The sequence below is a fragment of the Engystomops pustulosus genome, chromosome 7 (genome assembly GCF_040894005.1).
Source record: "Engystomops pustulosus chromosome 7, aEngPut4.maternal, whole genome shotgun sequence".
NCBI lineage: Eukaryota > Metazoa > Chordata > Amphibia > Anura > Leptodactylidae > Engystomops > Engystomops pustulosus.
The window spans coordinates 74,671,289-74,696,049 of NC_092417.1; the positions used below are offsets into that span (position 1 = coordinate 74,671,289).

Genomic DNA, 24,761 nt, shown 5'->3' on the forward strand with positions numbered 1-24,761 from the left:
AAATCCATTTGCGAAAATTTGGGCCAAAATTAAATCGATTTAGACACTCCATTAGGAATGGCCATTCTACAGAATCGAACGCTTTAGCTGTGTCTAATGATGCTAGTGCCCAGTCCTCTCCACATCTTTGCCCAATCTGAGCAATTACCTGCACCCTCCTTATATTGGGGCATATTTATCAGGACCTCTGCGCACCGCCACTGGCGCAGAGGCCCTGAAATAATCGCAAATGCTAGCTTATTGCTAGCTTTTGCGATTATTTTCCCCAATCCGCCACCTTCACGCCAGTGGGGCGTGAAGGGGGGGCGCGGCCGGCCGAGCGGGGGGCCCGGCCGCACTCGCTGCTGCTGGCGACTTTTCATTCGTGAAAAGTCGCCGGTTGCGTTTTTTTCTACGCCAGGCAGGGCCTGGCGTAGGATAAACGCTGCGCAACTGGCAGCCCGATACATGAAGAGGCAGAAGCCTCTTCATGTATCGGGCTGCGAATTTGCAGCAGCGGGGCTATCATACGCTGGCGCACGAGCGCCAGCGTATGATAAATATCCCCCATTGTCTGTAGTGGACCGTCCGGGCATGAAGCCAGACTGATCATGATGGATAAGTGATGATATGACCTTATTCAATCTGGTCGCCAGGACCCGGGTGAGAATCTTGTAATCTGTGTTGAGTAATGCTATTGGTCTATACGACCCGCATTCTAAAGGGTCTTTGTCTGGTTTCAGTAATACTACCACAGTGGCCTCCGAAAGGGAGTCTGGTAGTTTCCCTGCCCTAAAGGATTCAGTATACATTTCTAGCAGTTTAGGATACAACAGCTCTTTGTACTTGCTGTACACCTCTTTTGGTAGGCCATCGGGACCTGGGGATTTATTGTTGTTTAGGCCGTCTACTGCCTCCTCCAATTCTTCTAGTGTAATGGGGCCCTTGAGACTTTGAGCCTGTTCGCTGGTTAGTTTAGGGAAGAGGGTACCTTCCAGGTAACTTTCTATTTCTCCCGGGGTCCTGTTCAGGGAAGATGCATATAGGTCAGAATAGAATTGGGTAAATCTGGATGCTATGTCAGTCTGGTTCTGCAATACTATTCCTGCCTCTGACCTGATTTGTAGAATGGGAGGGGAAGACGAGTTCTGCTTAGCTACATGGGCCAGGAGTTTGGCTGACTGGTTCCCATATTCAAATGCAGTCTGCTTATAATAGAATAATTTTGTGTTGGCTCTACTTGTTAATGCATTTATGTACAGACGTCCAGTATGTAACCACAGATCCCTGTTCTCATCTGAGGGGTGTGCAATGTAATTCTGCTCCAGTGCGGCATTCTGCAGCTAGATCTGATACTTTGCGGACAGCCTCCCTTTTTATGTATTTAATAGAGGATTGCAGGCATCCCCATAGAAACACCTTCAGAGCTTCCCATTGCATTTCCCCAGACCCAGCCCCCTGGTGAGCTTCCAGGAAAGACTACAGCTGTGCCAGTGTATTGTCATGTGGCCCAATTAGCCCTAACCAGAAGGCATGTATCCGGAGTTTATGGGCCGCTGAATGGTTTGTGCCATGGATGACGCATAGCATAGGGGAGTGATCTGATGTCCCCCTGGGCAAGTATCTAATATCCTTTATACGAGTGGACAGTGCTGCCGTCCCTACAATGTAGTCTATGCGTGACAGGGAGTTGTAGGTTGCGCTGTGACACGAACATACTAGGTCTGTTGGGTGTAAGTGTCTCCAAAGGACAACCCATCCCATTTCTTTAAGGAAGGGGTCTAAGATATTTGATGCAGGTGGTGGTGGTTGATTCTGCTGTGTGCGGTGCTTGTCTTGAGAGGGATGTAGTAACATATTAAAGTCCCCCACGCAAATAGATGTTGGGGGGGGGGGGTATGATGCAGCGAATAAGGCCGCTTTTTGTAGAATGCCTCTAGAGGCCGGAGGTGGGTTATATATGCACAGGACATTATAAGGTGCGCCTTCAATGCGCGCATGAACAAATATATATCGGCCCTCGTCGTCTGCCTGAGAGGATAGAGTTTGCCATCGGAGGGATCTGTGTATTAGAAGGGATACCCCTCTGGAAGCAGTCGTATAGCAGGAATGCTGTGCCCACTGTACCCATGGTTTATTTAGTATGTGAGTTCTATTCTTCTCCAGGTGGGTCTCCTGGAGACCTATTATGTGGGGGTTTTGGATCCTAATCTGGTCAAATACCATCAGTCTCTTTCTAGGCGTGCCTAAGCCCCGGACATTCCAAGAGCAAATTCTGAGTTCACTCATATTCCTATGTAATTTAGTGGTGGAACAGGATTGCCCAATAGATATGTATGTGAGGCACCCTGAGGTGAGCGGTCTGTTTAGAAGTCATCGTGTTGCGGCCCTGCAGATCCAATGAATACACCCTACCATTAAATTGAAACATTTAACCTACAACAGACAGTAACTTGTGGAAATAAAGAACAACTGTCTTAGCGCCGGCAGCTATAAAGCCGTGGTGCTGTGTGGTCTAACCAAGTGGCTAGTGCCTTGGGGATACCCTCACCAATGAGTGGAACTAGTTGGTGATGGGTATATGCCCCTCCGTCCCTCTACCTTGTAGTCCATAGTATTATGGGAGTCATCCCACCTCTGCATGTTAATTTTGAAACCGCTCTCTACAGCCTGTGAAACATTTACTAAACATATAACTGAAAGTGCACAAAGTGATGTGTAATAGTGCAGGCCTAAGACCAAACTATATTTAGACCTGTCCTGTAGTCTGTAATTTCTTCACTTTGCCATTTAACGGGATGGTGATCCTCTCTTCTGCCGAAGCCACTGCTCTGCCTCTCCCGGGGATGTGAAGAACACAGCTCGGTCTCCGTCCGCCACTCGCAGTCTTGCGGGGTAGATCATGGAGTAGGGAATATGTTTGTCTCGTAGTTTGTGCTTCACCTCCGCGAAGGTAGCTCTCCGCTTTTGTAATTCCATGGAGAAGTCTGGGAAGATGGAGACTTTGGTGTTGTCCACTCTAATTTCTTGAAGGCGCCGGGCTAATTGCAGGATCCTATCCCGGTCTCTGCTATTCAGGAATCGTGCCAGGAAGGGGCGAGGTGGAGATCCGGATAATAAATATGTTTGATGAAGGGTTAATCCCTAGTTAAAGAAGCAGATTGTTGAAAGCTTGCATTCTCAGATCCGACAAATCCTGACTTTCTTTATTTGTATGTATTGTTTAAAAAAAAAAAAAATCTTTTACTGCCTGATTATTTGCTGACATGTGTCATCACATTGTTTGTTAAACTTTTAATAAAAATACAATTATAAAAAAAAAAACACCCCACTCAATGGAACCAAGGCCGTTCACCTCCGGCCCGGGCCCACCACTGCTCCTTCCCCTGTGTCATTTGCTGCCTCTCCTAGTCAGCCCCTGCCCAGGACCCCGGCACAAATACCTCCCGCTCGAAAACCACACCTTCGCCTCCATGATCCTACACAGCGTCCACCAATGTCTCTATGTGCAGCGTTCAGCTGGAGCGTGAGAGTTCCACACGCCCAAGCCCTCAACGTCCACATCTCCAAATTACTGAGCCTGGAGATGCTGCCCTATAGGCTGGTAGAGACCGAGGCCTTTCGCAACCTCATGGCGGCAGCGGCCGCCACTTCTTTTCCCGATGTGCCGTCCCAGCCCTGCACCAGCACATGTCAGACAACATCATCCATGCCCTGACCAACGCTGTTTCTGACAAGGTCCACCTAACGTGGACGAGTGCTGCCGGGCAGGACCACTATATATCGCTGACGGCACATTGGGTTAACTTGGTGGAGGCTGGGACCGAGTCTGACCCTGGGACCGCTCATATACTGCCGAGGATTGCGGGGCCTACCTCGGTCATGGACTCTCAGGCCTACTATGCCTCCTCCTCTTCCTCCCACCCCTCCTCCACCTCCTCCTCCGAATTATCATCCGTGGGCATGGCGCCATCAGTCGGTAGCTCTAGGCGCAGCAGCAGTGCCGTCGCTAAGCGACAGCAGGCGGTGCTCAAACTGCTGTGCCTAGGCGATAAAAGGCACACCGCCCAAGAGCTATTACAGGGCATCACGGCGCAGACCAATCTGTGGCTGGTACCGCTGAACCTGAAGCCAGGCAACGGCCGTAACTGGGTGGCATCTCTGCAACTCGGCAACTGCCTGGCCCATGTGTTAAATCTGATAGTTCAGCAGTTCCTCGAGACATACCCCAATCTGTCTGATTTGCTCACGAAGGTGCGCCGTACCTGTGCACATTTCAGAAAGTCGACCACAGATGCTTTCACTCTCAGGGCAGCGCAGCGCTGCCTGCAACTGCCCGCTCACTGGCTGTTGTGCAATGTGCCTACGAGATCGAATTCCAGAATGATTGTAGACTGCCAGATGTCAACTTCCACCAGAACTGCTTGTCAGGTCAGTCAGGTGCTGAGTAACTTTGAGGAGTCAACACAGATGGTCAGTGGCGATGCCGCCATCATCAGCCTCACCATCCCGCTGCTTGGCCTCTGGTCAGCATGAAGTCGTAAGCTTTGCGCTCGTCACAAGAGACGGGGGAAGAAGATTCCCTTGTTGATAGCCAAAGCACCCTCAGGTGTGTTTCTCAGCACGTATCGGAGGAGGTGGAGGAAATGGAGAGTCGGCCAGTGAGGGGAGTGAATTCTTGCGCGTTGGGACTATGGCAGATTTTATGCTAGGCTGCCTATCCCGTGACCCTCGCGTTCAAAGAATTTTTTCCCAGCACTGATTAAAGGCACAAGCAAAATCTTTCCACTCTCATCCCTGTAAAGGAAAGGAGTGTAAGAATGCATGAATGCCAGCAGGCCCTGGTGCACGAGCTCAAACAGTCTTTCCCATCTGACAGCGCTAGCGGCAGAGGGCGTACTTCTGCTGGACAAGTAGTGAGGGAGAGTAGGGGAGCAGGCAGCTTGTCCAGCACTGGCAGGGGTACGCTTTACAAGGCCTTTGCCAGTTTTATGTCACCCCAGCAAGACACTGTCACCTGTCCGCAGTCTCGGCAGAGTAGGGCTGATCTATACAGAAAGATGGTGAGGGAGTATGTAGCTGACCATACCATCGTCCTAAATGATCCCACAGCTCCCTACAGCTACTGGGTTTCAAAGCTGGACATCTGGCCCGAACTGGCGCTGTACACCTTGGAAGTTCTTGCCTGCCCTGCCACTAGCGTGTTGTCAGAGCGGGTTTTCAGTGCAGCTGGTGGCATCATCACCGATAAGCGTACACGCCTGTCGACTGACAGGCTGACGCTTATCAAGATGAATAAAGCCTGGATTTCTCATGATTTCCATTCTCCACCAGGTGAAAGCAGCTCAACCTGAATAATTCTCATGTATGCACTCCTCCTCCTCATTCTCCTTCTCCTCCTCTTTGTACACTAAAGTAGAGGAAACTGGGAGTGCCACATACAGGTCCTTCTGCTGTCCCCTTAGTCAGAACTGTCCATTTGTAACCCTTTGATCACAGCTGCCCCTCTGTGATCAGTACCCATAACTCCCACACTACAAGGGAGTTCCCAGTTTATTTATTTTTTGTTAAAAAATCTAAAAAAAAAAGTCAGTGTCAATCAGCGTCAGTGAGCCTCAGTGAGCGTCAGTCAATGTCAGTAAGCATTAGGCTACATTCACACTACAGTATGGGGGACGTATATACGGCCGACGTATATACGGCCGATATACGTCCCCCATGCACTCCTATGGGCTCACGGCCCTGTACGGGAGCGGTACAGTGCAGCACACGTGCCTATCTTTTCCCGTATTACGGCACCGTGCGCTGTATCTCCCTATGGAGAAGGGCGGGGGTGAGCAGCGCTCATCCCCTGCTCCTCTCCGCAGCGCCGATGTATGCCCGCCGTACTACGGTACGGCGGGCATACATCGTGTGAATGTAGCCTTAGTCAGTGTCTGTCAGCATCAGTCAGCGTCCGTCAGAGTCAGTTAGTGTCAGCATCAGTAACTGTCTGTCTCACTGATCAGTCCTGATAACTCTCAATCCATGAGAGGTTTCAGTTTCTTTGTTCTTTGTCAAAAAAACTTTAAAAAAACGCTAAAATTTAAAGTCAGTATTAGTGTTAGAATCAATCAGTGTCATTCAGCGTCCGTCTGTCAGGGAGCTTTCAGTTCCTTTTTTTTGTCAAAAAAACTAAAAAAAATGAAAAATAAGACTAATTGGTACACAAGTGTGCCCTTGTTTCAGTGCCTGGCATGTGGGACAGTCCGCAGGAATCAGATGCACCTTCCCAGACCCTAATAGGCCAAACCCTGCAGGTTGGGGTCCTCTTTTCACGTCCACTATGCATTCAGCATTATAATACATTCATGGGGGGGAGTGGACATGTCTTACCAGATGCTCAAACCGTACAATGCCATGTGGAAATGTAAAATGTGGTACAATAAGCTGGCAGTATATTTTATCCAAATGGCATTGTACAACTCCTATGTCATCTTTAGGAGCACTAGTTACCAGGGATAATACCTGGAATACCAGGAGAAGATAATTAAAGGGGTATTCCGGGAATATGAACGTCTGATACAAAAACCCATAATGCTATAAATAAATGAATGTAACAAAACCTAATGTCATTAGTCACAAAATGGAGCTTAAATAGTTTGATTTTATGATTCACAAAATTTTATGGCCTCTCTAAAGTTATCACCAAGATGGCTGCCACTGGAAACTACAAGTCCCAAGATCCTTTAGTTCTCAGTAACTCCTCCTACCTCTTATACTGTGCTCCGAGTGATGATCTAAATGGTTTTCTTGCTCTGTTACATCAGTAATGATGTGTAACTGCCATCACCAAAACACTGGCCATACTGGATGCACTGCAACCAACCGACTACAGCCAAACGTAGAAGTGGTGACCACATGACTTGCCCAGTAAGGTGCAGGACATGTGATGTGGACATGTGACCAGCGGCCATCTTCTGTCCTGTGGCTGCTCTGCAACGGACCGCGCAGAGGAAATTAACGGACTGATTAAAGGGCCAGTAGTATTTTAATTCTTTATTACAGTCACAGTCACAGCATTTTTCTGCTAACGGGAGCAAAATTTTAAATAACAACTAATTACATATAAGCTTATATTTTACTGACTCATTTGTATATGAATTATGCTGATTCCTGGAATAACCCTTTAAATGTCTCTTTGATGATGCGGCAAAGGGAGGAGAAAGTTCTACCTCTGCGACTGCTGTCTGCAGAATTGTTCCTGGGCAGCATTTTCCTAGAGTAGTGCCCCCCCATCAGAAAAAAAGTCACCCCCAGAAGAGATGTTTTGTCTGCTTCAAAAATGGCAAACGCAAAGACACAAAATATCAGTGCGACACATGTCCCTCCCACCCTGGTCTTTGTATAAAAAAACTGCTTACTCATTTACCACACATCCCTGGACTTACCAGTTTTTTAAAATTAATTTTTATACTTTGAACCCTTAATCTCCACCACCTCCATAATTCCAATTCTTCCCCTAGATGAATACAAAGTAAATGAAGACCTCAGAATCCTTGTGCAATTCTACCACTTCCAGGCTCTACCATGTGTCCAGGCAGTATTTTTTTATGAAAGCAGGAGAAATAACCTTATAAATGTTAAAGTATATTTTTCCACATTTATGCCGTTGCATGAAAATTAGGTTCTAAGTGGACGTTTTAGATAAAAAATGTGTTTCAATATTTCAGATATTCAGCACAGCTGTTCCAATAAAACAAGGGAACAACACAAGCATACATACAAAACACCTTAAAAAAATATTAAATGTGGTCTTTTATTAAACAGAGGTACCTCTGGCTATAAAGGCTAGTGTAAATCAAAATGGGACATGCAAAGCATATTGGGAAATAGCCTTAAAAGCTTCAAAATCGTTGCATTGTCACTTGAGGCCCTGCCATAAGTCCAGTGAACATATTTATGCCACTTTGGGGTATTTCTGAACTCAGGAGGAACAGCACTATAAAAATTAAGCCCATTTGCTTCACTTTCATGCTCTGCATCTGAGAAATCTGTCATATAAGTGATGAATTTGTGAAAAATGTCGCAACATTTTTTTCATGCTATATTTCAACAAAAATGGTGTAATTTCTGGGGGGTTTCCATCATTCTGGGGTCCATAGTCTTGTCACAGGTGCTCCCGTGATCCTTGTCACCCGTGCACCTCTCGGTGGTGTGGTCCCCACTGCCACGGTCCCCGCTGTCCCGGTCCCAGGTCTATACTCACCACTCCACGCTCCCGCTCCGTCTAGGGCGCGTGTGCCAGCTCTTCAGGATTGGCTTCTGATTGGCCCTGGTTAATCCAACTCAGACTTATAATCCGGCAACTCCCTTCCTGCCTCACCGGATCTTTAACATCATTTCCTGCTAAGGGAAAGCCCTCCAGTGTTACTGTGTTTCCAGTGTTCCTTCGTGTTCCGGAGATTCCAGTATTGTTTCCTGTGTTTCCCATGCCTGCTGTTTTCCCGTCATCCGTTCCTGCCTACCATGTGGCAGTTCCTGGCTGTGTGTTCCTTGTACCGTTCCAGTGTTCCATGCCCTGAGTTCCAGCGTATCTTCCCAAGCTGTTCTCCTGCTGTCACCCCAGGCTCGGACTGTGTCCAGCATCTCAGTACTACCTTGGCTGCCACCATGGGCCTAGTCGCACACGTGGAATGACCTGGTGGCACAGCGCCGCAGCAAGACCTTCCTGCTTTTCGGCGGCTCTGGTGAAGACCAGGTGCCACTTAGACTCCAGTCCAGGGTGTCAGCTAGTACCATCATCTCCCATGGTGGTCCAGAGGGTCCACTGATTCTTCCCTAAGAGACTCTGACAGTTCATCCCAACAAACTGTGACAAGTCTGCTTGTGCTGTCTGTAGCGTCCAGCTGCTTGTAGTGTACTGTGCTGTAGTGATTTTTGCTCCAAGGGTGTCCGCTTTGGGGATCTGTATACCCCAAATAGCAGTTCTTTTTTGTTGCTGAAGTGAATAGGAAGAAACCTATGTAAAATCCATCATACATGATATCTGCTCCGATGTATACCTCAAATTTCCAGTTTTTTTGGTAGATAAAGTTGATCCGTGTCAAATCAACATAGCGGCAGGGGTAACTCTGTGAGGCTGAAACTGCCATTGTCATCTAGCGGCAAGGTGTTGATAAACAACCCAAAGGTTGACGATTGTTTGATTTGGTCACCCACTTCCTCCCAGATGACATCTGACAACCTCAGCCAAGAGTCCATGGGTTCGTTAGATACAACAATTAGTTGACATGGACCAGGAGCAGGTCATCGGCCCTCACCTGTCCTCAACCAGTGTCTGTCCTGTTTATTTCCCTCAGCCAGAGATTTACTAGGTGGTCTGGGCTCAGAACCACTATACAGCGAGGACGAACTCCTTGAGGACAGTCAGCAGCTGCTTGTCAGTGAAGAGGTGGGGCAGACATCCGCTGCTTTGTGCAGTAGGCGGGAAAGTAGTGAGTGGCAGATTATGTTGCACTTGCCAGTAGTCGGGCTGTGCAAACTTGAGACCGTTGAGGAGACTGGGTGTCAGGCAGTGACAGGGAAACACAAATCGATGATGATGTAGCCGATTGCACTTGGGAGCTGGGTGAAGCCAGGGATTCATCATCATCGTCAGGAGAAGAGGGTGTCAGCTTGCGCGTCAGGCAGCGAAGCAGGCAGCAAGTTGCTACTGTGGCCGTGAGTCAGCAGGGTGGCAGCAGTGCAAGTATGGGAGCCAAACGGCCGCGGGGGACAAACCCTGTTATGCAGGTCCAAGTTAGCAGTGGCACAGGGGCTCAGCGAGGCAGCGGCATTGGTAATCACTCAGTGCAGAGTGTTGGCAGTAAAATCACCACCTCGGTGGTGTGGCAGTTTTTTGTTAAGACACCAGAGGAGCCGAGCGTGTGTATATGATGCATCTGCAGGCAGAAAGTGAAGAAGGGGCCAGGGAGCTAACATTGGCAGCACAGCCCTGCGTCAACAAATGCAGCGTCACCATTCAATGCCCTGGGAGAAACGTGGTACAGATGTGAAGGTCTATCCTGTCACCGCAGCAACAGCAGCAGCACCCAGTGGCACACATGCCATTTCAGCCAGTCAAGGCTACAGTACCTCTGCCAAAGGGAGCTGTTTGTCTTTGACAACATCTCCCTTTCCAGATGCTCCTGCTCCTCGCTATAAATAAAGGATTATCTTATCTTATCTTATCTTATGCATGGTGTCAGCAGTCGTTGCACGAGGCGATTGCAAAGAGACGTATGCATGCATCCAGCCATCCTTTTAAGGGCTAATCCTCATGTCCCCGCACTTTTTTGATAAGTTTTATTATCCCTATATGTAAATTCTCTTATGCGGCTACTGGGGCATGGAGTAGCCGCAGCTGAGGTTACAAGGCGCGGCTACGCCACGCCCCAATAGCCTCTTTTCTCCTCCCACCGAAGATCTTCGGCGCGCAGCTCCTCGTAGCTGCTGTGCTCTCGTCCGACGAATCTGCTGTCTTCGGAGCAGTGACAGCGCAGCCGCGGGCCTGCTGTTCTGCGCATGCACAGAAGGCAGATTCGTAGGACGAGGGTGCACAGCTATCTTCACATCCTATTGATCCACCTACCACCCGATCTACCTAGGTAGATTCGTGGTGGTAGGTTCCCTTTAATATCATTCACAAATGCAGCAAGACATATATACAGGCAGACAGCTACAGATACATGCATACAAACAGACAAGCATGGAGGCAAACACACACACACACTGACAGACAGACAGCTACAGATACATACAGACAGCTACAGATATATGCATACAGACAGACCAGCATGGAGGCAAACACACACACTGACAGCAGCCCTGGTATCACACAGAGGAGTATTCAGGCTTCTCCTCCTCCACTTCATCGTCCCTATTTCTTAGCTGGCAGATTTCTGCTTTACTGCAGCTCCATGTGAAGAGGAGAAGGGGGAGGTTAACCTGTAATGTGCTGAATCACACAGGCAGCTCTGTAGCCTCTGCCTGTCCTGGTGCCTTGTCCGAATGGGGGGGAGAAACAGTGCAGGACACAGCTGGTCATCACAGGAAGTAGAGATTGAAGATATGCACAGCGTGTGTGGGCCCCCGGCAGCTCTCTGGGCCCCCGGAACTTGCCCAGGTATGCCGGGTACTGGAACCGGCCCTGCGTCCAGCCACAACAACGTGAACAAGAGACATTGTTTCTCCTCAAACTGTTGCTCATGTGCCAGTGTCCGCCTCCTCCTTCTCCACCACCACCTTAGCCTCCACAAGTCTGCTCCATCATACCACATGTGCAGGGCACAGCGGTGTCACGCAGTTCTTCACCTGGTTTGCTTTGGCGAACAAAGTCACACAGGGGAGGAACTGCTACGAGTCATGCAAAAAGAAATCAATCTGTGGCTTTCTCCGCGACAACTGAAAATCGGAACCATGGTGACAGACAATGGGAGCAACATGGTGTCCGCGCTGCACCGAGGAGGGATGGCCCATGCGCCCTGTATGGCGCACATGTTCTATCTGGTTGTCAACAGATTCCTCAAGTCTTCCATGGCCAGGAAACTGTGCATGCACTTCAGCCATTCATACAAAGCCAAGCACACCCTCCTCGAGTTGCAGCGGCAGAATGGCCTCACCCAAAATAGTCTGATATGCCATGTTTCCACCCTTTGGAATTTCAGCCACCATATGTTAGGCCGCCTGTATGAACAGAGAAAATCCATTAACTCCTTTCTGCTCGCCCACTGACTTTAGACGTCAGCGGGTGCAGGTCCAGAGTCTGCAGCGACGTCTTTAGACGTCGCTGCAGTTTCTGCTGCTCACGCGCTAATCGCGGGAGCAGGACCCGGTCTCCGGGTGTCAGCGACACCCGGAGACTCTAGGGAGAAGGGAGATGCGGTTCATTACCGCTTTTCCCTTCTCCGATCCTCCCTGCATCGCGCTGAATGAGCGCGATGCATAGAGGAGCTGATCGACGCGGCCGCCGGCTCCATAGACTCGGCGGTCACGTGACCGCCGGGTCTAAAGGGGTTAACCAGAGCTGCTGGGTCTAATTAGACCCAGTACAGCTCTGATCACCTGTCCCCAGTGACGGGTGGGCATTTATCCTATAACTGAGGCTCTTATAGATGCCTCAGTTACAGGGTAAAACTTGTAATAGAAAAAAAAAAAGTAAAATGTAAAAAAAAAAAAAAAAAAGTGAAAATGTCCCCAGGGGTCTTTTATGACCTCATGGGGGGCATAAAGTGACATAACGCTCAGCGTCCGATATATCGGATGTGAGCGCTACTTGCATGGCATGGCAGCAGGCGTAGCGTGGAGGAGCAGGCGTAGCGTGGGGGAGCAGGCGTTCTGTGGTGGAGCAGGCGTAGCGTGGAGGAGTAGGCGTTGTGTGGGGGAGTAGGTGTTCTGTGGAGGAGTAGTAATAGCGTGGAGGAGCAGGCGTAGCGTGGGGGAGCAGGCTATGTGTTCTGTGGAGGAGTAATAGTAGCGTGGAGGAGCAGGCGTTGTGTGGGGGAGTAGGTGTTCTGTGGAGGACTAATAGTAGCGTGGAGGAGCAGGCGTAGCGTGGAGGAGCAGGCGTAGCGTGGGGGAGCAGGCGTAGCGTGGGGGAGTAGGCGTTCTGTGGAGGAGTAATAGTAGCGTGGAGGAGCAGGTGTTGTATGGGGAGTAGGTGTTCTGTGGAGGAGCAGGCGTAGCGTGGAGGAGCAGGCGTAGCGTGGGGGAGCAGGCATAGCGTGGGGGAGTAGGCGTTCTGTGGAGGAGTAATAGTAGCGTGGAGGAGCAGGGGTTGTGGTGGGGAGCAGGCGTTGTGTGGGGGAGTAGTAATAGCATGGAGGAGTAAGCGTTCTGTGGTGGAGCAGGCATAGCGTGGGAAAGCAGGTGTAGCGTGGAGGAGTAGGCGTTCTGTGGAGGAGTAATAGTAGCGTGGAGGAGCAGGCGTTGTGTGGGGGAGTAGGTGTTCTGTGGAGGAGTAATAGTAGCGTGGAGGAGCAGGCGTAGCGTGGAGGAGCAGGCGTAGCATGGGGGAGCAGGCGTAGCGTGGGGGAGTAGGCGTTCTGTGGAGGAGTAATAGTAGCGTGGAAGAGCAGGCGTTGTGTGGGGGAGTAGGTGTTCTGTGGAGGAGCAGGCGTAGCGTGGAGGAGCAGGCGTAGCGTGGGGGAGCAGGCGTAGCGTGGAGGAGTAATAGTAGCGTGGAGGAGCAGGCGTAGCGTGGAGGAGCAGGCGTTGTGGTGGGGAGCAGGCGTTGTGGGGGAGTAGTAATAGCATGGAGGAGTAAGCGTTCTGTGGTGGAGCAGGTGTAGCGTGGGAAAGCAGGCGTAGCGTGGAGGAGTAGGCGTTCTGTGGAGGAGTAGTAATAGCGTGGGGGAGTAGACGTTGTGTGGAGGGGCAGGCGCTGTGTGGAGGGGCAGGCACTGTATGGAGGGGCAGGCGCTTTGTGGAGGGGCAGGCGTTGTGTGGAGGGGCAGGCGTTGTGTGGAGGGGCAGGTGTTGTTCTGCGTAGGTTGTGTACTACCCCCCCCCCCCATGTCCCAGAAGTCATACACTGACTTGGAGATATATAATTTTATGGCCTCCGATATGGAGTCTGCTAGTGGGGACGAGTGTGGGGATGTTTTGTTTGTGCACCTCTTCCTCATAAAGCGACTCTGAGGAACCCCCGAGAAGGCGCTTTCGTAGTATTGCTGAAGTGCCTAGGTATAAGGACAAGAGAGAGGTTGCATCATGATTCTTGGGGTGTTTATCTCCCGTGGCAGGAGCTGGGCACAAGATGACATAATATTTTGTACTATCCATTATGCATCATCCTTGGGGTCCACCTGTGGGGTTAAAATGCTCACTACACCCCTAGATTAATTCATGGAGGGATGTTGTTTTCAAATAGGGTCAGTTCTCAGGAGTTCCTACTGTACTGATCCCCGAGGGTATCTACAAATGTAAATGTAGGTACTCCAAATGCCATTGTCTTCCGAGCCCTGCCCTGTCTCCAACAGGCATGTACCCGGGAGATGATTTTTGTGGTGTTTGCCTCCAGTTGCATGAATTGGGTAAAATACTTTTGACACTACCATTACAAATTTAGAGAAATTGCAAAGCAAATTTTACTCGACACCGTTCAATTTGGGTTACATTTGAGCCAGGATCTTATGGGTTAAAATGCTCATACAACCCTAAATAAATTCTTTGAGGGTTGCTCTTTCCTAAAATGGGGTCACTACACGGGGGTTTCTATTGTACTGGTACCTCAGGGGCATCCCAACACTAGTCTAGTGAAATGGGTGCTCCAAAAGCTAGATTTTGCTTGTCCCTTCTCCGGCCTGCTGTGTCCCCAGCCTCTAGACTATTGCTACACATGGGGCATTGCCATACCCGAAGTAACCCACTGAATGATTTTTGGGGTGTTTATCCACAGTGGGATGAGTTGGGCTGAATACATTTCTTCCTACTTTGGCACATTTGAGAAAACAATGCAATGTTTACACTGCCCCCATCATTTTGTATTACATTTGACCCAGCATCTCAGGGGTTGAAATGTTCATACAACCCTAGATAAATTGTTTGAAGGGTGCCCTTTCCTAAAATGGGGTCACTACTTGTGGGTTTCTATTGTACTGGTACACCCCAACACCAGTCTAGTGACAAGGGTGCTCCAAAAGCAAAATTTCGCTCCTTCCCTTCTCAGCCCTGCCGTGTGCCCAGCCTGTCAATTTTTTGCACATGTGTGGTATTGTCGTACTCGGAACAACCCAAAGAATTATTTTTGTGGTGTTTGTCTGAAGTGGCATGGGTTGGACACAGTGGGGTAGATTTATCAAGCAGTCTGAAAGTCAGAATATTTCTAGTTGCCCATGGAAACCAATCACAGCTCCCCTTTAAAATATACATGAGCACTGGTAAAATGAAAGCTGAGCTGTGATTGGTTGCCATGGGCAACTGGAAATATTCTGACTTTCAGACTGATTGATAAATGTGCCCCAGTATATTAGGTGCTAAAATGACATTTTTGAGATAAAAACTCAATTTTTAATATGCACCATTTACTTTGCATTAAATTTTGACCATCATGTTGGGGGTTAAAATGCTTACCACACCCCAAGATAAATTCTTTGAGGGATGTAGTTTCTAAAATGGTATAATTTCTTGGGGGTTTCTATTGCACTGGTACCTCACGGGCCCTACGAACATGACATGACCCTCTAAATCCAAACGTGTGAAAGCGGAGCTGCAAAAGCAAAATTTCGCTCCTTCCCTTCTCAGCCCTGCTGTGTGCCCAGCCTGTCAATTTTTCGGCACATGTGTGGTATTGCCGTACTCGGGACCACCAAAAGAATGATTTTTAGGGTGTTTGTCTAAAGTGGCATGGGTTGGGCACAGTATATTAGGTGCTAAAATGACATTTTTGAGATAAAAACACAATTTTTAATATGCACCATTTACTTTGCATTAAATTTTGACCATCATGTTGGGGGTTAAAATGCTTGACACAACCCCAGATAAATTCTTTGAGGGGTGTAGTTTCCAAAATGGTATAATTTCTCAGGGTTTCTATTGCACTGGTACCTCACGGGCCCTGCGAACATGACATGGCACTCCAAATCCAGACAGGTGAAAATGGAGCTTCAAAAGCAAAATTTTGCTCCTTCCCTTCTCATCCCTGCTGTGTACCCAGCCTGTCAATTTTTGGCACATGTAAGGTATTGCCGTACTCGGGACGACCCGCAGAATGATTTTTGTGGTGTTTGTCTGAAGTGGCATGGATGGGATACAATATATTAGGCAGTAAAATTACATTTTTGAGATAAAAACACATTTTCTACTCTGCACCATTTACTTTGCATTAGATTTTGGCCAGCATGTTGGGGGTTAAAATGCTCACCTCCAACCCCAGATAAGTCTATGAGGGGTGTAGTTTCCAAAATGGTATAATTTCTTGGGGGTTTCTATTGCACTGGTAACTCACGGGCCCTGCGAACATGACATGACACTCTAAATCCAAACGTGTAAAAACGGAGCTGCAAAAGCAAAATTTCGCTCCTTCCCTTTTCAGCCCTGCTGTGTGCCCAGCCTGTCAATTACTAGCACATATGTGTTATTGCCGTACTCGGGACAACCTGCAAAATGATTTTTGGGGTGTTTGTCTAAAGTGGCATGGGTTGGGCACAGTATATTAGGCACTAAAATGACATTTTTGAGATACAAATGCATCTTTTACTCTGCAGCATTTACTTTGCATTAGATTTTGGCCAGCATGTTGGGGGTTAAAATGCTCTCCCCAACCCCAGATAAATTCTTTGAGGGGGTCTAGTTTCCTAAATGGTGACATCTTTGGGAGTTTTATATTATACTGTTACTTCAGGGGCTCTTCAAGTACACTGTGGCACCACAAAACATTTGCAGTCAAATTGGCCTTCCAAAAACCCAATGGTACAAACTCTGTTCTGGACATCGCTGTACGACTAAAGAGCAGTTGACATCCACATGTCTGGTATTACCGTACTCGGAAGAAGCAGGGCAAAAATTTTGGGATGTATATTTACCTCAAATTCTTTCTGAATTTGTCCATTTTAGGGCTAAATGAAAATAATCTTTTTCAAAAATTGAAATTTCAAAATTTTCAATCCATTTATGTTTGCTTCCAGAGAAAGATTTAAAGGGTTAACAGACTTTTCAAATGCTGATTTGAATAGTTTGAGATGTTAGGTTCATAAAATGGTGTCACTTGTGGGGATATATAGTACATAAGCCTTTGTAGGGCACTTCCAAACTGAATTGGTCACTAAAAATTTAGCATTTTTCAAATCTCTTGAAAATCTGAGAAGTTGCTACTAAAACTTGAAACCTTTTCAGATTCATAAAAAAAATGGAAATGTAAAACAAATTATGGAAATAAAAATAAGACCAATGGCAAAAGGTTTCTACAAAATAAAAATTGTGGTATGACTTTTTGTCTAAAAAGTATAACATTTGAAATTTGAAAATTGTCATTTTTTTTTCACATTTTTCCTAAATTATTGAATTTTTACTAGAGATGAGCGAACATGCTCGTCCGAGCTTGATGCTCGGTCGAGCATTAGGGTACTCGAAACTGCTCGTTGCTCGGACGAATACTTTGCCCGCTCGAGAAAATGGCAGCTCCCGCCGTTTTGCTTTTTGGCGGCCAGAAACAGAGCCAATCACAAGCCAGGAGACTCTGCACTCCACCCAGCATGACGTGGTACCCTTACACGTCGATAGCAGTGGTTGGCTGGCCAGATCAGGTGACCCTGGGATAGACTAGCCGCTGGCCGCGCTGCTCGGATCATTCTGTCTCTGGATGCCGCTAGGGAGAGAGCTGCTGCTGGTCAGGGAAAGCGTTAGGGTGTTCTATTAGCTTACTGTTAGGCAGGAGTGATTCTCAAAGAACCCAACAGCCCTTCTTAGGGCTACAATAACGTTCTACTTTTTTTATTTTAATTTGCATCTTTTACCATTTTGTGAGGAATTAGCAGGGGGACTTGCTACCGTTGTGTTTAGCTCTTAGTGGCACACATATCCATAGCAAAGACCGAAGTGGGAAAATTCAGTAGGGGTTGGATTTCTATTAGGCAATAACTCAGTGTCATCTCATCTGGCATAGTAGTGTGCTTCCTTTGATACTTGGCTAGAAAATAGCCATAGGAGAATACAAACAGCTTCTTGAAGCCTACAGTAGCGTTCTATATATTTGATTTCTGGTTGATCTGCTGGTGGCTTTAGTTTCTGCAGTGCATGTACTTGCCAATTCTGAGCAATTTGTAGTGAGACTTGCGACCGCTGTGTTCTGCGCTTAGTGGCGCACATATCCATAGCAAAGGCTGAAGTGGGAAAATTCAGTAGGGGTTGGATTTCTATTAGGCACTAACTCAGTGTCATCTCATCTGGCATAGTAGTGTGCTTCCTTTGATACTTGGCTAGAAAATAGCCATAGGAGAATACAAACAGCTTCTTGAAGCCTACAGTAGCGTTCTATATATTTGATTTCTGGTTGATCTGCTGGTGGCTTTAGTTTATGCAGTGCATGTACTTGCCAATTCTGAGCAATTTGTAGTGAGACTTGCGACCGCTGTGTTCTGCGCTTAGTGGCGCACATATCCATAGCAAAGGCTGAAGTGGGAAAATTCAGTAGGGGTTGGATTTCTATTAGGCACTAACTCAGTGTCATCTCATCTGGCATAGTAGTGTGCTTCCTTTGATACTTGGCTAGAAAATAGCCATAGGAGAATACAAACAGCTTCTTGAAGCCTACAGTAGCGTTCTATATATTTGATTTCTGGTTGATCTGCTGGTGGCTTTAGTTTATGCAGTGCATGTACTTGCCAATTCTGAGCAATTTGTAGTGAGACTTGCGACCGCTGTGTTCTGCGCTTAGTGGCGCACATATCCATAGCAAAGGCTGAAGTGGGAAAATTCAGTAGGGGTTGGATTTCTATTAGGCACTAACTCAGTGTCATCTCATCTGGCATAGTAGTGTGCTTCCTTTGATACTTGGCTAGAAAATAGCCATAGGAGAATACAAATAGCTTCTTGAAGCCTACAGTAGCGTTCTATATATTTGATTTCTGGTTGATCTGCTGGTGGCTGTAGTTTCTGCAGTGCATGTACTTGCCAATTCTGAGCAATTTGTAGTGAGACTTGCGACCGCTGTGTTCTGCGCTTAGTGGCGCACATATCCATAGCAAAGGCTGAAGTGGGAAAATTCAGTAGGGGTTGGATTTCTATTAGGCACTAACTCAGTGTCATCTCATCTGGCATAGTAGTGTGCTTCCTTTGATACTTGGCTAGAAAATAGCCATAGGAGAATACAAATAGCTTCTTGAAGCCTACAGTAGCGTTCTATATATTTGATTTCTGGTTGATCTGCTGGTGGCTGTAGTTTCTGCAGTGCATGTACTTGCCAATTCTGAGCAATTTGTAGTGAGACTTGCGACCGCTGTGTTCTGCGCTTAGTGGCGCACATATCCATAGCAAAGGCTGAAGTGGCAAAATTCAGTAGGGGTTGGATTTCTATTAGGCAATAACTCAGTGTCATCTCATCTGGCATAGTAGTGTGCTTCCTTTGATACTTGGCTAGAAAATAGCCATAGGAGAATACAAACAGCTTCTTGAAGCCTACAGTAGCGTTCTATATATTTGATTTCTGGTTGATCTGCTGGTGGCTTTAGTTTATGCAGTGCATGTACTTGCCAATTCTGAGCAATTTGTAGTGAGACTTGCGACCGCTGTGTTCTGCGCTTAGTGGCGCACATATCCATAGCAAAGGCTGAAGTGGGAAAATTCAGTAGGGGTTGGATTTCTATTAGGCACTAACTCAGTGTCATCTCATCTGGCATAGTAGTGTGCTTCCTTTGATACTTGGCTAGAAAATAGCCATAGGAGAATACAAATAGCTTCTTGAAGCCTACAGTAGCGTTCTATATATTTGATTTCTGGTTGATCTGCTGGTGGCTGTAGTTTCTGCAGTGCATGTACTTGCCAATTCTGAGCAATTTGTAGTGAGACTTGCGACCGCTGTGTTCTGCGCTTAGTGGCGCACATATCCATAGCAAAGGCTGAAGTGGGAAAATTCAGTAGGGGTTGGATTTCTATTAGGCACTAACTCAGTGTCATCTCATCTGGCATAGTAGTGTGCTTCCTTTGATACTTGGCTAGAAAATAGCCATAGGAGAATACAAATAGCTTCTTGAAGCCTACAGTAGCGTTCTATATATTTGATTTCTGGTTGATCTGCTGGTGGCTGTAGTTTCTGCAGTGCATGTACTTGCCAATTCTGAGCAATTTGTAGTGAGACTTGCGACCGCTGTGTTCTGCGCTTAGTGGCGCACATATCCATAGCAAAGGCTGAAGTGGCAAAATTCAGTAGGGGTTGGATTTCTATTAGGCAATAACTCAGTGTCATCTCATCTGGCATAGTAGTGTGCTTCCTTTGATACTTGGCTAGAAAATAGCCATAGCAATAGGATAGGATTGTTTGGTTCTAAAAACTCAAAAAAAAACAAAAAACACAAAAAAAAACAAAAAACACAAAAAAACACAAAAAAAAAAAAAAAAAAAGTAAAAAAAAATAAAAAGTTATAACTCTCATTTTAAAAATGTTTAACCCCAGGGCTAGGGGTAGAGGACGAGGGCGGGGACGTGGGCGTCCAACTACTGCAGGGGTCAGAGGCCGTGGTCCTGGGCGGGGTGAGACACCACCTGCTGATGAGGGAGCAGGGGAACGCCGCAGAGCTACACTCCCTAGGTTCATGTCTGAAGTTACTGGGACTCGTGGTAGAGCACTGTTGAGGCCAGAACAGTGCGAACAGGTGATGTCGTGGATTGCTGACAATGCTTCGAGCAATTTGTCCACCACCAGTCAGTCTTCCACGCAGTCCACCCATGTCACCGAAATCCCCACTCCTCCAGCTCCTGCACCTCAGCCTCCTCCCCCCCAGTCTGCCCCCTCCCAGGAAAATTTGCCATTTGAACCGGCATACTCTGAGGAACTGTTTTCTGGACCCTTCCCACAGTCACAAACCACTTGTCCGGTTGCTGCTGAGTAATTTTCCGATGCCCAGGTTTTCCACCAGTCACAGTCTGTGGGTGATGATGACCTTCTTGACGTAGTGGAAGTGTGTAAAGAGGTGTCCGACGATGAGGAGACACGGTTGTCAGACAGTGGGGAAGTTGTTGTCAGGGCAGGAAGTCCGAGGGGGGAGCAGACTGAGGGATCGGAGGATGATGAGGTGACAGACCCAAGCTGGGTTGAGAGGCCGGGTGAACACAGTGCTTCTGAGACGGAGGAGAGTCCTCGACCTGAACAGGTTGGAAGAGGCAGTGGTGGGGCCAGACGGAGAGGCAGGGCCAGAGCTGGTGCATCAGCGCCACTGTCAACTAGTGAAGCTCCCGTGGTGAGGGCTCTTGCGGCGAGGGCTAGATCTTCAGAAGTGTGGAGGTTCTTTAAGGAAACACCAGATGACCGACGGACTGTGGTGTGCAACATTTGCCAAACCAGGCTCAGCAGGGGTTCCACCACTACTAGCTTAACTACCACCAGTATGCGCAGGCATATGAATGCTAAGCACCCCACGCAGTGGCAACAAGCCCGTTCACCTCCGGCCGTGCACACCACTGCTCCTTCCCCTGTGTCAGCTGCTAGTCAGCCCCCTGCCCAGGACCCTGCCACAAAAACCCCATCGTCGCCTCCACGATCCTCCACAGCATCCACCAGCGTTCAGCTCTCCATACCCCAGACGCTGGAGCGGAAACGCAAATATAGTGCAACCCACCCGCACGCCCAAGCCCTTAATGTGCACATCTCCAGATTGCTTAGCCTGGAGATGCTGCCCTATAGGCTAGTAGAGACCGAGGCCTTTCGCAACCTCATGGCGGCGGCCGCCCCTCGGTATTCGGTCCCCAGCCGCCACTACTTTTCCCGATGTGCCGTCCCAGCCCTGCACCAGCACGTGTCAGACAACATCATCCGTGCCCTGACCAACGCCGTTTCTGACAAGGTCCACCTGACCACGGACACGTGGACGAGTGCTGCCGGGCAGGGCCACTATATATCGCTGACGGCACATTGGGTTAACTTGGTGGAGGCTGGGACCGAGACTGACCCTGGGGCTGCTCATATACTGCCGACGCCGAGGATTGCGGGGCCTACCTCGGTCCAGGTGTTTCAGGCCTACTATGCCTCCTCCTCCTCCCACCCCTCCTCCACCTCCTCCTCCGAACTACCATCCGTGGGCACGGCGCCATCAGTCGGTAGCTCTAGGCACAGCAGCAGTGCCGTCGCTAAGCGACAGCAGGCGGTGCTCAAACTGCTGAGCCTAGGCGACAAAAGGCACACCGCCCAAGAGCTATTACAGGGCATCACGGCGCAGACTGATCTGTGGCTGGCACCGCTGAACCTCAAGCCGGGAATGGTTGTGTGTGACAACGGCCGTAACCTGGTGGCGGCTCTGCAACTCGGCAGACTGACACATGTGCCATGCCTGGCCCATGTGTTAAATCTGATAGTGCAGCGTTTCCTCAAGACATACCCCAATCTGTCTGATTTGCTCACGAAGGTGCGCCGCATCTGTGCGCATTTCAGGAAGTCCAGCCCAGATGCTGCCACTCTCAGGGCAGCGCAGCGCCGCCTCCAACTGCCCGCTCACCGACTGTTGTGCGACGTGCCCACGAGGTGGAATTCAACACTGACCATGTTATCCAGAGTTTACCAGCAGCGCAGAGCGATTGTAGACTGCCAGATGTCAACTTCCACCAGAACTGGTAGTCAGGTCAGTCAGCTTCCTCAAGTCTACAATGAGGAGTGGACGTGGATGTCTGATATCTGTCAGGTGCTGAGTAACTTTGAGGAGTCAACACAGATGGTCAGTGGCGATGCCGCCATCATCAGCCTCACCATCCCGCTGCTTGGCCTGTTGAAAAACTCTCTGGTCAGCATGAAGTCGGAAGCTTTGCGCTCGTCACAAGAGACGGGGGAAGAATATTCCCTTGTTGATAGCCAAAGCACCCTGAGGTCTGTTTCTCAGCGCATATCGGAGGAGGTGGAGGTGGAGGAGGATGAGGAGGAAGAGGAGGAGAATGTTGGCGAGACACAAGAGGGGACCATTGTTGAGTCCTTCACTGTTCAGCGTGTATGGGCAGAAGAAGAGGAGTTGGAGGAGTTGGAGGAGGAGGAAATGGACAGTCAGGCCAGTGAGGGGAGTGAATTCTTACGCGTTGGTACTCTGGCGCATATGGCAGATTTCATGCTAGGCTGCCTATCCCGTGACCCTCGCGTTCAAAGAATTTATTCCAGCACCGATTACTGGGTGTTCACTCTCCTGGACCCACGGTACAAGCAAAATCTTGCCACTCTCATCCCTGCAGAGGAAAGGAGTGTGAGAATGCATGAATACCAGCAGGCCCTGGTGCACAAGCTGAAACAGTATTTCCCTTCTGACAGCGCTAGCGGCAGAGTGCGTAGTTCTGCGGGACAAGTAGCGAGGGAGAGTAGGCGAGCAGGCAGCTTGTCCAGCACTGGCAAGGGTACGCTTTACAAGGCTTTTGCCAGCTTTATGTCACCCCAGCAAGACACTGTCACCTGTCCCCAGTCTCGGCAGAGTAGGGCTGATCTTTACAGAAAGATGGTGAGGGAGTACGTAGCTGACCATACCATCGTCCTAAATGATCACACAGCTCCCTACAACTACTGGGTTTCAAAGCTGGACATGTGGCACGAACTGGCGCTGTACGCCTTGGAGGTTCTTGCCTGCCCTGCCGCTAGCGTCTTGTCCGAGCGGGTTTTCAGTGCAGCTGGTGGCATCATCACCGATAAGCGTACACGCCTGTCGACTGACAGCGCTGACAGGCTGACGCTTATTAAAATGAATAAAGGCTGGATTTCTCAGAATTTCCAATCTCCACCAGGTGAAGGAAGCTCAACCTGAATAATTGATCCACTCCTCCTCCTCCTCCTCATTTTCCTCCTTCTCCTCCTCTTTGTACAGTAAAGCAGAGGAAAATGGCTATTTTTTGACAGGGCCCACTGGCTCTTGCTATACTTCATGCATTTAATTTTTCTGGAGGGCCACCTACCCGGTCCTCTGTTTGAAACAATTTTTGTGAGTGCCACATACAGGCACTCAATCTATTCCATTTTTCTGGAGGGCCACCTACCCGGTCCTCTGGTTTGAACAATTTTTGGGACTGCCACATACAGGCACTCAATCTATTCCATTTTACTGGAGGGCCACCTACCTGCTCCTCTGGTTTGAAGAATTTTTGGGACTGCCACATACAGGCACTCAATCTATTCCATTTTACTGGAGGGCCACCTACCTGCTCCTCTGGTTTGAAGAATTTTTGGGACTGCCACATACAGGCACTCAATCTATTCCATTTTACTGGAGGGCCACCTACCTGCTCCTCTGGTTTGAACAATTTTTGGGACTGCCACATACAGGCACTCAATCTATTCCATTTTACTGGAGGGCCACCTACCTGCTCCTCTGGTTTGAACAATTTTTGGGACTGCCACATACAGGCACTCAATCTATTCCATTTTACTGGAGGGCCACCTACCTGCTCCTCTGGTTTGAACAATTTTTGGGACTGCCACATACAGGCACTCAATCTATTCCATTTTACTGGAGGGCCACCTACCTGCTCCTCTGGTTTGAAAAATGTTTGGGACTGCCACATACAGGCACTATCCAAATTAAATTGTCTCCATAGCAGCCTCCACACGTTGTCTCCATTGCTACCTCCAAAAGTCGTCCATATAGCTGCCTCCATACATCGTCCCTTTATCAAACGAGGTGTGTCAGGCAGAAATTTGGGTTGTTTTCATGGATTCCACATCAAAGTTGTTAACTTTGTCGCCACCCTGCTGTGTTATCCACAAAATATACTGGCAAACTTTTACCATTTAGGGATATTATTTCAGCGCTTCTTGCGCATCTGTTTACATTCCCCTCACCCGGCATATCCTAAACTTATAAGAACGCTACTACACTTGATCTTATACAAAAGGTTCTTAGAAGTGCTGTTTGGGGAGTAGCCTAGAGACAGGGGCTTGGATTGGCGAAAGCTCGCCTGGCAGCGGAACGCCAGCTCCATGCGCATCATGCGCTTCTTGCGCATCTGTTTACATTCCCCTAACCCGCCATATCCCAAACTTATAAGAACGCTACTACACTTAACTTGGTGCAGGCTGGGACCGAGTCTGACCCTGGGGCTGGTCATATACTGCCGACGCAGAGAATTGCGGGGCCTACCTCGGTCCAGGT

At 48.6% G+C, this 24,761-nt stretch overlaps 1 protein-coding gene across 3 annotated transcripts in view; it reads right to left on the minus strand.

The window, feature by feature from the left end:
* TSHR (thyroid stimulating hormone receptor) overlaps positions 1–24,761 on the minus strand; it is a 143,938-nt gene that overhangs the window by 115,003 nt on the left and 4,174 nt on the right. For 2 of the 3 annotated variants that reach the window (XM_072116749.1, XM_072116746.1), the window contains exon 1: positions 6,732–6,838. The gene's annotated coding sequence lies outside the window, so the exon portion shown is untranslated. Of the gene's footprint in view, positions 1–6,731; positions 6,839–15,862; positions 15,952–24,761 lie in introns of those variants that run through there. The other variant, XM_072116748.1, reaches the window with a different exon arrangement.